The 14,602-nt window shown below is 36.0% G+C and overlaps 1 protein-coding gene across 2 annotated transcripts in view; it reads right to left on the bottom strand.

Annotated features, from left to right (window-relative positions):
- LOC120775146 (D-2-hydroxyglutarate dehydrogenase, mitochondrial-like) overlaps positions 1–14,602 on the bottom strand; it is a 28,153-nt gene that overhangs the window by 8,543 nt on the left and 5,008 nt on the right. Inside the window, exon 1 of one of the 2 annotated variants that reach the window (XM_040105176.1) lies at positions 4,570–4,673. The exons of the other annotated variant lie outside the window; for it this stretch is intronic. The gene's annotated coding sequence lies outside the window, so the exon portion shown is untranslated. Of the gene's footprint in view, positions 1–4,569; positions 4,674–14,602 lie in introns of those variants that run through there. 2 annotated transcript variants of the gene reach the window in all.

The following is a 14,602-nucleotide window of genomic DNA, read 5'->3' as shown; positions in this document are numbered from 1 at the left end:
TTTAATAGAACTGCGTTGTTGAATAATTTCACTCATAAATTTATGTGCTTCGGAAAGACAAGCGTATAGCAAACACTAATGATTATACACACACAGCCACACCAAACTCGAAAAAAAAAATATTTCGACGAATTGGTTTCGCACGAAATTTAAATTAAAAAGTCTTACTATTTTTTGCCCACAGTGGTTATACTCTATGTAATAAATCTTTATTTCCAAGTTCAAAAATAACTTTCAGTGAATGAACGCAGCAAGTATATAACAAAGAGTTACATACATACATATATATTACTATGAATAGCTATGTGCATGCCTATGTTGATATACAATATGTAAATACATATTTAAATATGTCCACCATAAAATCAACAACATCAGCATGCAATACAGAGAAAGCATCCCTCGCTGCCCTATCTCATTGCCGCACATCATTGCATATATGTACATACATACATACATATATACATACATATATATGTACATATGTGCATGCAAACATGCATAAATAAAAGATACAAAAATGGAGAAGACGTCATCGAAGTCTCAAGTCAGCACGAACCAAAAAATGTCGTGTGTACGCCATGTTGGTAGCGGGCCGTTAGCATAGCCACAAGCAACGGTGCAGCGTTCGTGTTTGCCGTCGGCAAACAGTTTTAGCGCTGTGAGAGTTTTTCGTTTCAACTTGTGCGCACAAGTTAAAGAAGAAATAGTTTTATATTTCTATGAATAATTATTTACTATTTATAAACAAATATAACGAAATAAGTTTCAATGAGCCGTATAGACAAATTAGATTTAAATAATTTTTATGGCTGAGCAAATTTGTTGGATGAAAATATTTTTAAAATGAAAATAATTTTAAGAAAAAAAAAATTAATAAATAATATTTTTGTGAACCCTTTATGTGAAATTTATTCAATTAAATGCGCAGTCAAGTGGCTATTTTGGAATACCCGAACTAAAAAAGTCTGCTTTGGAGTGTGTAGTCGCTTGAAGGATCGTCTCTGTGTGACTCTCCGAAAAATCACTGATTTTCGCAATTTTTTTATTGTTGAAATGAACTAATCGATCCGTTTTTTTATAAATAAATACATTCATGACGAATACAAAATGATTGTTTTATGTTTATTTATTGGGTGTATAATAGTATCATAGTATAACGGCAGTTTGAACAAAAAATCGACCACAATAACTCGGATTTCAATTTCAAAATTTGAGAGAATGTTTATTATATTGTATACTATACGATAATGCAACAAAAAAATCCATTTTTCGAAAATTTCACACTGAGACGATCCCTTAAATGTGAAAGCTTCAATTAATCCTTTAATAGCTGTTGTTTTCTATCACTGAAAGCTTGAATAGTAGCAAGAAGAAAGATATTTGAAATGTTATGCCAAACCCCTTATTCAATTTAAGAGGCAGAGGTACCGGAGTTGCGAAATAAGTTTAGACGAATAAGCAACCTCCGACGGTGAGCAGCAGGAGCGGCGGAATCGGTATAAAAACCAGCAAGCTAGGTGATGTTCCTGTGATAGTGGCGAATCGACGCTGCCTCTTAGAAGTAAAAATGAGCGAGCGGCAGACCCACAATGAGCGGGATTCTGATCAGGGTTTGTTCACAATGTTAACTCCGACTGATATAATAACCTGACCGGTGCTCTCGAAGTCCCTGAAAGTCTCAACAGCGAAATATTTGTTCGTAAGATGCAAAGGGTAATGTGAACTTGCTCTGCTGAGATGATAACCGCTTGGTGTATCAGCCACTTCGGTGCTTGGTTAGAAGTGAAAGAGTTGTGTATACAGAATTAGGTGGGTGGAGTCTGACAACGTAACTAATCCTATAAGAGTCCCATTGTTATACCACCGGGACTAATGTTCCCTCACTCTATTGTCTCCTTACTAAATCATCCCGTTCTTCTGATGAATTTCATCAGTACAAAAAGTTTTGTTTGTGCAACCTCTGAAACATCGGTCAGAAAACCTCGACCAATAGTTTTATTTTTCTGTATAGGCCTTTGCATTCGCATAGAAGATGTTTTACAGTCTCCTCTTCTTCTATCTCCTGGCGGCCTCAACAATAGTCATTGTATATTTACAAGTGGCAAGAGACATATAAAATGTCTCTTTTTCAGAGTCTAATTGTAGAGTGGTGCCTTTTATGTCTAATTCATCTGCTTCACAGCTCCCTGTGATGTCACTATATCCTGGGACCCATTGCAGGTTTAATGCGAAATAGGATCCACTAAGAGCATTCTAGCCTTGATGACTTTCTTTGTTTGCTGTGATCTCCACTTCAAAGGCACCGAATGCGGTCTAAAAGGATACCATCTCTCACTAGATTATCTAGTTCCTGAGGTATGGTTTTTGGTCCATAAGTGGGCGGCGCCACGCCCATTTTTAATTAAAAAAAAAGCCTGGGTGCAGCTTCCTTCTGCCATTTCTTCCGTAAAATTTAGTGTTTCTGACGTTTTTTGTTAGTCGGCTAACGCACTTTTAGTGATTTTCAACGTAACCTTTGTATGGGAGGTGGGCGTGGTTATTATCCGATTTCTTCCATTTTTGAACTGTATATGGAAATTTCTGAAGGAAACGACTCTATAGAGTTTGGTTGACATAGCTATAGTAGTTTCCGAGATATGTACAAAAAACTTAGTAAGGGGCGGGGCCGCGCCCACTTTTCCAAAAAAATTACGTCCAAATATGCCCCTCCCTAATGCGATCCTTTGTGCCGAATTTCACTTTAATATCTTTATTTATGGCTTAGTTATGACACTTTATAGGTTTTCGGTTTTCGCCATTTTGTGGGCGTGGCAGTGGCCCGATTTTGCCCATCTTCGAACTTAACCTTCTTATGGAACCAAGAAATACGGTCATCATGATATCTCAATTTTTACTCAAGTTACAGCTTGCACGGACGGACAAACGGATGGACGGACAGACAGACATCCGGTTTTCAACTCTACTCGTCACCCTGATCACTTTGGTATATATAACTCTATATCTGACTCTTTTAGTTTTAGGACTTACAAACAACCGTTATGTGAACAAAACTATAATACTTTCCTTAGCAACTTTGTTGCGAGAGTATAAAAATCAAGTTTGTTTGGAACATAAGAAGATCGGCTTTCACAAAATAAAAATTCAACCACGTCCCTCCTCTTCCTTCTACCGACCTCAGTTTACCCGTAAAGAATCGGCAGTTATAATGCTCTCCATAAATGTGTGATCGGAATTTGCATAATCAACTCTGTCCAAAGAGACCTGTTTACGGTATTCTTTATGAAAAAAAAACTCAGCTTTATCGTAACGAGTCGAGCAAGAATGCGTTTCATATCCAAAATATCCACCAAAATCATTCGAAAGAACTCGCGAGAAATGCCAAGCTCTCTTGCCATCTCTCTAACACTTTGCTGACGATTTTCAAGCACTATATCCTTCACTTTTTTTTTTTAATTTAAAGTTAAGTTAAATTGTTCGAAGGTAGTCCAGAACGGGGCATGTCTTCAATGATCTCTCGATCGCCTTTGAAGGCTTTGTACCACTCGTAGGCTTGAGTTTTTGATAACTGATTCACCGTAAGCATTTTCCGACATTCTCAACGGTCTCGCACACGAACTTCGGTTAGAAATAAGAAATTTGAGACAAATTCTTTGTTCGATATTTTTATCCATTGTACTCGTAAAAATCGCAACGCACTACTGAGGTGTACCGACTTAAGCAGCTGATGTAAAAAAACTGGTTGACAGATCGCGCTCATATTTGGCATAGTAATTGAGGACACTCCTACCAAACTTAGCAAAATACATTTTTTTGGAAATATCATTTATCCGAGAAATTTTATTACAATTTCCGGTAACTTTTTTGTCATAATGTATTTATATTATTATATATGCTCACTTATCATCTCAGGAAGCATTTGCATTGATAAAAGATAACTAATTTGATATGCACAACTACAAAAGAGTTAATTTCGCTTAGAAACACTGATGTGAGGTCGGTATAAGTATGTTTAAGCAGATTATTTGGTTTAATTAATTCGGGTGCATTATGAAAGCAGTAAACGCTTAATTTATACATTATCAGGTGCTTAACATGCTAGTGCAAGGTGAATTTTATGACAAGCGTATATGCATACCATAAACGCTAGACGCTTGTTATTATATAATATGCTAATGTGCGTTGCTCGCCGCTGAGCAACAAAACAGTATTTGTTTATGTTTTTAAAATACGACATGTTTTCAATACTAAATTATATGTTATCTTTAATTATTAAAAAAAAAAAACAGTTGAATATTTGGGAACAATTTTAGTAGCATTAAATTTAGGTAAGATGTTCGTAAGTGCTATATATTTTTACGAAGTTCGTCGTTTGCAAATTAGCTCACATCACTACTTGATACATTGATTGTAAACAATGACAAACGTGTTCAAACATGTTTTCTCTTTTCGCATATTTTATGGTTTGATTGGACATTTGCACTTCTTAAAATAGTTTATACAGATACATATGTATAGTTTTCCGTTAGCTGAGAATTAATTTACTACTTTACATAAATATTTATTTACACTTTCTATTCTTGCTTCTCTGAGTTGTCGGCTAGCTTTATGCACATTCGGCGTCGCGCCCGAAACACTTGTGAACGTTGCCTTTTTAACGATCAACCTCACCGTCAACGATCAGAACAAAAATGAAATGCCAACAAGTGAATCGGACAATTTTTATTATATGCTCGTGACGGCAACAATGCACAAATCGTATTCGCAGATAAGGCATAGAACTATTTGCAAAGCACTTACAGTGACTCTTAAGGTTTTTCATGTGTTTTGTTTAAGTAAAAATATTTTATTTATGCTTACATTTACATTTTTTGATATAAAGAGTGATCTATTTCGAGGTTCTCTACTTTTTTAAAGTAAAAACAAATAAACTTCAAATTTAATGGGGAATGTTTATTATCATTCAAAAGAACATTTTTTGGCATTTACTCTGTGAAGATTATCTCTTTGAAATGTTGACCGCAGCTGTGACTCAGATGATCCATCCGTTGAGCGTAATTTTCGATGACTTCTTCGGGCAATTCGACTGATAACTGGCGAATGATACACGTGATGTTTTGCTCCAAGACCTGAATCGAAACGAGAGTGCCGCAACGTCACATATCCCCACAGAAAAAAGTCTAACGGTGTGATATCACACGATTTTGGTGGCCAATCGACCGACCAAAAAATGGAAATTATCTGCTCACCGAAGTGTTGTCTCAATAAATCCATTGATTGATGCGGTGTGAATGAAGTGGCCCCATCTTCTTGAAAAAAAATGTCGCCGAGATCACGAGATGCTGAATTTCAGGCATCAAATAGTCGGTTATCATGGCGTGATAACGGTCGCCATTGAGGGTTATGTTCTCACTGGCATCATTTTTGAAGAAGTGTAGACCGATGATTCCACCGGCCCCCAAACCACAGCAATACGTTTTTTCCTGAATGAAATGACACCTATTGAATCTTTTCAGGTTGCTCTTCGTCCCGAGTGCGGCCCATTGAGCCAGAAATGAGCCTCATTGCTGAACAAAATTTGTTTCGTAAACGTCAGATATTCTTGTAACTTTTCAAGAGCCCATAGAGCGAATCGATGTCACTTGGTAAGGTCGAGCTCCTTCAGTTCTTGCAAAAGCTGTATTTTGTAGCCTTTCAATTTAAGATTTCGACGTAAAATGCGCCATGTAGTTCCATACGCTAGTCCGAGTTGTGGTGAACGTAGCCAAATCGACTCTCCACGGTCTTCGTGTACGAATACGGCTACTATATTGGAAAAAATAGCGGCTTGATTAGTTAGAGGTCAGGAGTTATGCCAGTCTAGAGCCTTCGATAAAGGCCTAATTTTAACAGTTTATTCTGGGTGTAGGGAAAAAGTAAAAAAATTGTATTTCAACCTTTAAGCTTGTATTTGAGGGTATAAAAATTTATATATTGCCAGATCGATATAAAATTGCGAAGTTACTATTCCTGGGCTAATCTTTTTTTTTTTTTTTTTTTTTTTTAAATTGAAAAGGTAATTTAATTACATATATATATAGACTAGCGGTTAAGCCATCAGCTTAAACTGGGCTAATCTTCACAGCAACATCGTTCAGTAGGGCCCTTAGGGTTAATTGTGTTATTTATTTATTTTTAGTTTTACATCAATTTTTGGCAAAACGGCAAACTTATAAAAAAGGATTTTAAATGGTTAAATTTTTTCTTTGAAAAATTTATCAGCACATCATAAACAAAATTGCCGATTTGAAAAAATTAACTTTGAGAAAAAGTAGTTTAGGGATAGAAATAGAGTTTTAGCATCGCAAATATGACCAAAATTTTTGATGAAATATTTTTTTTTATAACGCCGCCATTTTGACAACTTTTGATCGTGTAGAGAAGGTTTTTTAGGATCGATCATCATCCACGGAGAACACCGGAGTCACTGCAGCAGTTTAAAGTTCTACATGCTTTATCTAACTGATCTTCTAACCCATTGCTCCAAGGAGAGATACAGGAAATGCTGATGATGTACATAACTGATCTGAACGCTTTTGACAAAACCAACATTTACCAATATTGTACCGTTTGAATAATATTTTTTCAAACACTAAAGCGTATTTTAAACCAAAAATAATCGAAATTCTTGACTGGTCCTCCTAAGCCAATTATTTTATTTGTTATACATATGTGTAATTTTGCAAGTTACTGTTACTACTGAAAACAGGTTCACGCATATGTAGCTGCATCGCTGTATATTAAAATAAAGATTAGATTAATTTTGCTAATCATTACTTCATCTGAACTTAATTAGTTTTCTTCTTTTTTTCTCAATATTCTTTAATTTGATCGTTATATACTAGTAATCAGCGTTCCATATGTTTTCAATAGGTTCATAAATGATTTACGTTTTTCATACTGTCGTTTTTCTCTCTACATTCGCAACAAATCTCCGAAAACTCACCACTTGTTAGAAGGTGTATGGTGTTTTTTACCACGTTGCCTATTATCTGCCTTGCTTTTGGTGAATAAAATAAGAGCGTATACTTTCGCCTCATTTTTGTAAAGAGCGCCTATGTAGAAATCAAATAGAGAGCATAAAAGTAGTAACTAACTATTTCTCTTTATAACAACAAGCCACACCTGCGCTAAGTATTAGCATCTCTCTCAGTCTTTCAATGCCAACAAAGCATATGAAGCCTCTCGTGTTGTTTTTGTTTTTTTTTGTTTGAGGGCGGTTCGCTAATGAAAGCAGAATGTACACTGCTATCTGGGCTATACTCGAATGTATATAAATGTATGTATATGTGTAGGTACCTTATGCAATGTGCTGTCACCTCGGCAACATAGCCATTCGCCATTCAATAACGGGTTTAAATACTTGCATGCAATCGTGCCGACGAAAGCAGTCGTGAGTCATTACACGAAAGAAAAAGGGAAAACCAAGAAAATGGTGGTGCTGGCGGTGGTGGCGGCATGATTTGAATAAAATGACGGCAGCGTACGGCTTGTGAGTAATGGCAAAGTAAATAAAAAAATGGTTGTCCTTTTCTGTTGAATTATGTAAATTAACGTAATAAATATTAACAAATCATTTAAAATGTGTAAATATTACATTTATAATTTCTCTATATGTTGAGAGATATTATATGCGTAAGTTTTTGTTTCAATAGTCGTATGAAAAATTTTGAAGGTAGAATTTTTTAATAAGTAATACCAAGAATTTATTATCTCATAATTGTATTTAGTAATTTTGTAGCAACAAAAATGGCGTATAATTGTTGTCCGCATATGACATTTGGATTAATATGAGATTTCTCTGGCCGAATTTGAAGGGAAATATTGCTTAAAATACAGTCGGACTTCTCTATTACGAACTTCTGTGTAACGGAGTTTTCTTTAATTTCCAAAAGACTGCAATTTATTTAAATGTTCCGTATATTTTGAACTCTTTATAATGAATTTTCTAACATAAAATCTTTCTATATCATAATTTTTTTCTCGAATTTTCATGCTTAAAATGGCTTTTGAAGCTTTATTTTTATTTTATAATTTGATTGATAGTAAAATGAAAAATATGCTCACAAAATTTTAAATAAAATTTAGGATTCGTTATATTGTTATAAGCCATCCTCGTGAGCTCTCTTTTATAACATTTTTTGTTGAAAACGACGCTATTTTCCCAAAATAATTTTTATAGACTTGCAACATGTTGCTACAGAGTATATGTATGTAATAGTTTCGTTCGTTTTTATATCGTAAAAGTATGCGATATAGACTTAAATGTTTAGGATGAGAAGACGGCTTGAGATCCGACTGTCTGTCCGTCCTTCCGTCTTTTCGTGATATGATCAATTGATCATTTTCCGTGGTTTATCCTCCAAGTTTTCCAACCTAAAAAGATTAATTCCTGGAAAAATAAGGAAACAGCAAAAAAAGCAACGACAGCGTGATTCTTCAGAAGGAATCGATCGATCTTGCAAAGGCATCAAATATGATAGATACGCTGCTTCTCGATCCATTTATTCATACACGAAAAAATTGCGGCAGAACTGAAAGTTGTCGAAGAAAACCCAAGAATCTGCGGCCGACAAACAAAACGCGGAATTTTTGCTTGAGAACTTGCGAAGAATACTAAAGAGTCTCAGTGTACCATACATTCCTCTGTCGGATACAATCGGCGAAGATTTTAAGACGTGTTTTGCGGTTATTTTTTCAGTCCTCGAAACACTTTTCATAAGCACATTTTGAGATGACTTTCAGCTCCTTCCGTAAATTTTGACTGATAAAGGGTTACATTCCGATGATTTTTGACTTGTTTGCAGGTCAAAGTCATAAACCCATTTCTCGTCGGCAGTTATAATACTTTCAATGAATGTGGGATCGGAATTCACACGATCAACCATGTCCAAAGAGACCTGTTTAGGGTATTCTTTTTGAAAAAAATGTTTGCTTTATCTGGACGAATCGAGCATCTCCCTAACACTCCTTGCCTGACCATTTTCAAGCACCATATCCTTCACTTTTTTAATATTGTCATCAATTGAAAAGCTCGACATGTCTTCAACGATTTTTCGACCGTCTTTTAGGGCTTTGTACCACTCGTGGGCTTGAGTTTTTGAATCACCGTAAACCTTTTGGTTAGAAATTCAAAATTTGAGACGAATTCTTTGTTTGATATTTCATCCATTTCAAAAATCGCAACGCTCTACAATTTGCGGGTACTTTTTTGTCACAATATATATATGTACATATGTATATATCGACGAGCTAAGTCGATGTAGTCATGTCCGTCTATACGTCCGTCTGTTTTTGAGATATCGACCAGAAATTCGGACTAAATCCATATCTCACCAAGACGCTGCTATTTGTCAGAACCTCCGATATCGGATCAGTACAGAATATACAGTATTGAACACAACTAAAGCACCCCTTAATATTTGTTAGGAAAAATAGTACCACGCTACTTTAAAAGTGCGCAATAAACCGTTACAAATACTATTAAGATATTTTGTAAAGATATTTTTGCCGTCGTCACTGTTCAGTTGCGATTTAAAGTTTAAGAATTAAAATTGGCGGAAAATACTTATTCAGCCGACTTTACAATAAAAAAATAAGTGATTGGCAAAACAGTTTATCTCAACATAAAATTAGTTAAAACAAGAAAAAACGTTAACTTCGGCTGCACCGAAGCTAATATACCCTTCACAGTAACTATGTGTTCAGTTTAAATGGAAGCTATAAGCTATAGTAATCCAATCTGAACAATTTTTTCGGAGATTATATTATTACCTTAAGCAGTAATCCATGCCAAATTTCGTGAAGATACCACGTCAAATGCAAAAGTTTTCCATACAAGCCGATCCGATTCCGATCGTTCAGTTTGTATGGCAGCTATATGTTATAGTGGTCCGATATCGGCAGTTCCGACAAATGAGCAGCTTCTTGAAGAGAAAATGATGTTTGCAAAATTTCAAGACGATATCTTAAAAACTGAGGGACTAGTTCGTATATATACAGACGGACGGACAGACGGACAGGGCTAAATCGACTCAGCTCATCACACTGATCATTTAAATATGTATATGTATACTTTGTAGGGTCTCCGACGCTTCCTTCTTGGTGTTACAAACTTCGTGACAAACTTAATATACCCTGTTCAGGGTATAAATATTCTGTGAATATGTAGATCAGTGGTGCCCCCGATTAATAAATAAATTTCCGCAAACTGGTAATGTACTTTCTCGGCACAGCTGAGGAAGACAGCAAAAAACTACATAAAGAGACGATTCATTGATCAAAAAGGTTACCCAAATTTATCCCACAGTCTTTTCCAATTAAATACAGAAACACTTTTGTTTACTAATTAATGCACGAACAATTAGAAGACGAGCTGTTGAGGCGGGTTGTTCTGTTGGCGTCCCGCTAGGAAGTCCTTTACATCAGCAAAAAAAATTTAAAAGCCAAACTCATATTTGAGACAGCTCATCTCGATTGAAGCATCGAGATATAGAATACCATTTTATTCTCAGACGAATCGAAATATAATTTAAAAAATCGAATGGCATAAGATGTCTGAGAAGGCCGAAAGGACAAGGACTCAAACCTAAGTATTATATTGCGACCATTAAATATGGCGGTGGTAATGTTATGGTCTGGAGCTCTTTCTCTAGGCACGGGACTGGACCTATTCATATAATAAATGGAATAAGGGACCGGTTGTTTACACCGACATTTTAAAAAACGGGGTGCTACCGTATGCTGAAAAGAATATGCCACTATAACGGTGGTTCCAGCAGGACATTGATCCTAAGCATAACTCTAGGCATTGAAAATCGTGGTTGTGAAGTTAGAGAGTTGATGTTTTAGATTTGCAGGCGTAATCCCTCGATGTCAAAAGGGTGCTTTAGTTTTGTCCAGTTAATTTTTAAACCATAAATGTTTTTGCAGTTTTAACTTATTTAATTTTGAAAACTGAAAATGAAAATAAAAATTAATAAGCAACCCATTGAAAAGTGTCAAAATATTACATTTATTTATTTTTATTCTCTGAAAATAGCTAAGTTCGAGCGGAACCATAGTAAAGGGTGCTTTAGTTTTGTCCAATACTGTAGCTCTCATATAAACTGAACGATTGGAATAGAGCGCTTGTGTGGAAATCTTTATCATTTGACGAGATATCTTCGAGCAATTTGGCATGGGTTATTTTCTAAGCCTACAATGTAATCTCCGAAGAAATTGTTCAGATCGGTTAACTATAGAATATAGCTGCCTTACAAACTGAACGATCGGAAAAAAGTTCTTGTATGGAATACTTTTGCATTTGACAAGATATATTCACGAAATTTCGTATATATTATTTTCTAAGGCAACAATGTAATCTCCGAAAAAATTAGAAAGCTCGTCGTCTGTGCAGTTTCTGGCGATACCACTGCGACCAGGTAACCAAGAAAGTCGGATAATAAAGTAACTTGATACTACTTATAAAAAGGTCAAGCACTCTTTTACTAGTCTTGAACGCATTGTCAGCGAGCTCAAGGACTCTTTGCTATTGGAGGGAACCTTGTTAAAAGCAAGCAGTTCAGAGGACATTTTAGCGATTGACTTTGGATCAGAAAAATCCCGCATCTCCACAAGTACTGTTTGTTGACCAATACTTGCCAAACTCGCGAGAGTTCCATAGATCCAATGCTAAAGCTAAAATGGGCAGTGGGATAACAAAGTAGCTTGATGCTATTGATAAAGAAGTCAAACACTCCTTGACTAGCTACGACTTTCCGGTCGAATGTCAATTGAAAATTTCCGCCCTACCAAAGTAAAACACATTTTTTTTAGCAAAATTTATTTTTTTTATTCAACATAGTTCCTTTCAAGCGAGATACACTGATTATAATGACCCTCCAACTTTTCGGTACCATTTTTGTAGTAGCACCATTTGTCATTTGCCTCAAAATAGGCCTCAGTTTCGGCAATCACCTCTTCATTACTGGATTTATGCTATTGTTTTCACTGAATTGTGACAAGATACATTGACTTGATGAATCAGCACTTTCTATTTCTTCAAATGCGGTCGTGTTCCGGCCCAATAACGCTATGTAATAGTCGCTACTGATGATCCTTCCTTTTTAAAGAGATCAATAAATTTGATTTCACGGGCATCTCAAAATTCAGACGCCACATAAACTTGCCAATCTTCTGTTGTGCTTTTTGGAGCCTGCTCAACGTGCGCAGTCTCCTCAAACTACTGTCGATGGGTCTTCGGAGCGAAATGATGGAGCTATGTTTCATCCATAGTCACATATCGACGCAAAAACTCGGATTTATTGTGCTTGAACATCTCCAAAAACCGCTCTGAATCATCAACTCGTCATTGCCTATGGTCAAAAGTAAGCTCACATGGCATCCACCTTACACAGAGCTCTCTCATATCCAAATAGTCGCGAATGTTATGGTGTACACACTCAGTTGATATCTTTAGAATGCCTGCTATCTCGAAAAACTTCACCTTATGATCAACCAATATTATTTTGGGGACTTTTTTGATGTTTTCATCGGTAATAACCTTTTTAGAGCGTCCACTGTCTTTATCCTCTTCGTTGCTCATTTCGCCTCGTTCAAACTTAGCAACCACATTTCAACGGTTGATTTCCCTAATTATAGTACCGCCATCTACATATGTGACACGCCTAGTACTTTTCAATTGACCTGTAATGTGAACCAAATTTCTTATGCTTACGCTACTTTATTCGGAGAAATTACATTATTTCTTTAAGGGGTTGTTAACGTGTTGATTTATTACTGTCATTAAGTTAGTGGTAAAATTGAAGACTTTACGATTCTAATAGCAAATACTAATTTTTCGTAGAGGGCATATTGTACGTTCATGTTTATTTACTTTCATTTATATTTGAAGCAATAAGGGTTGAAATGCTCTTTTCTGTCCATAAGCTATGAATGAACTGTTAATATTTAATATTGGATAAGGGCAGTACTTTATACCATACACATCCATGGATGAGGCGGCAAAACTTTAAAAATTGTGATTATTTACCGCAGAGTTGGAATAGAAGTAAAATGGTGAGCATAGCTCTTAACTTATTCGTATTATGACTTCTTATAGGGATAATGTTCTTGTACTTAATTCTAAGTAGTTGTCTTATACAATACAAAATTAGAAAGAATAGTGATGGTTTTATGTATACGACCGAGTTATTGTAATTTTTCATAATCGTATATGAAATCTGAATACGTGAGTCAGTGAATTGGACTCAAAAAAAAACGATAATTATCGGATATTTTTTGAGGTAACCTACGTGTCGATCCAAAGAAGAATATACGTACTTGGTTTCAAACCCGTATATTGTAATATTCTTTTCTTAAATATATTTTATTAAATCGGTATGTTACTTAAAGCATATTGCCGTCCCGAAAACGTAGTTTCTTCGAGAAAATAAAAAATCAACAAAGTTTAAAAAACTTAAAATAGAGTTCAACAACGTGGCTTGAGTGAAGACTTCTTGCTGTCGGCGCAGGGAAAATTGTATGACATGATTACCTATGTAAATGAAAATCTCTCTGCTAATACATATGTGTTGCAAAATGCAAGCAAACAACAATATTTTAATGTTTCATGGTAAAGTGAGTACAGACTGCTTTAGGGGAACTTAGTGTTAGTCCATTACAGACCGTGAGTTCTACCAATGTGTATGCCCTATACATTGGATCAAGGTAAAAAGAAGTGAGATTTCCTCAGATCAGATGAAAAATGTCACTGCCTCTTTCGTGGGCCTTAATTATAGTTTTTACAGGGATCCTTTGATCGATTGATTAGAGTAGCTAAGATTCGCTTAAATTTAATCCGACTTAAAATTCTCACTCTTGTAGAGCCCCCAGAGGTGATTTGGTAACTGATGCTCAGAGCATACTAAACTTGTGGAGGGAACACTGCTGCAGTCCACTGAATGGCAGTGAAAGCTTAACTTCAGGAGATGGTGAACCCAATTCGAATGAAAAATCGATGACGATAGAGCGAACATTACATTGCCCGACCATGAAGAAGTCCCAATAGCAATTACCCGTCTGAATAGCAACAAAGCGGCGGTGGCCGATGGATTGTCGGTCGAGATATTCAAATGCATCATCTTCTTTGTAAAATGTGATCGGACGAAAGCATGCCCGACGATTGGAATTTAAGTGTGCCCAATCCAAAAAAAAAAAAGTGAGAGCCCACATTCTGCACCAGCTACTGTGGAATAACCTAAGATTAAAGTCCACCGTCAACAAACTGATGGGATTCTAAACCTGGAACATCAACAACTGACCAGAAATTAATCATGCGCCAAATCTTGAAAAAGACCCGTGAAAAGAGGATCGACCACACGACTTACATATTTGTCGATTTTAAAGCTGCTTTTGATAGCTCGAAAAGGAACTGCCTTATGCCGTTATGCTATGTCTGAATTTGGTATCACAGCAAAACTAATAAGGCTGTGTAAACTAACGTTGAGCAATACCAAAAGCTCCATCAGGATCAGGAAGGACTTCTACGAGCCGTTCGTTATCAAACGAGGTTTCAAACAAG

This window comes from Bactrocera tryoni, chromosome 4 (assembly GCF_016617805.1).
Source record: "Bactrocera tryoni isolate S06 chromosome 4, CSIRO_BtryS06_freeze2, whole genome shotgun sequence".
NCBI classification, from domain to species: Eukaryota; Metazoa; Arthropoda; class Insecta; order Diptera; family Tephritidae; genus Bactrocera; species Bactrocera tryoni.
The sequence above is the reverse complement of the archived record's forward strand: the minus strand, read 5'-3'. Positions and strand labels throughout refer to the sequence as shown.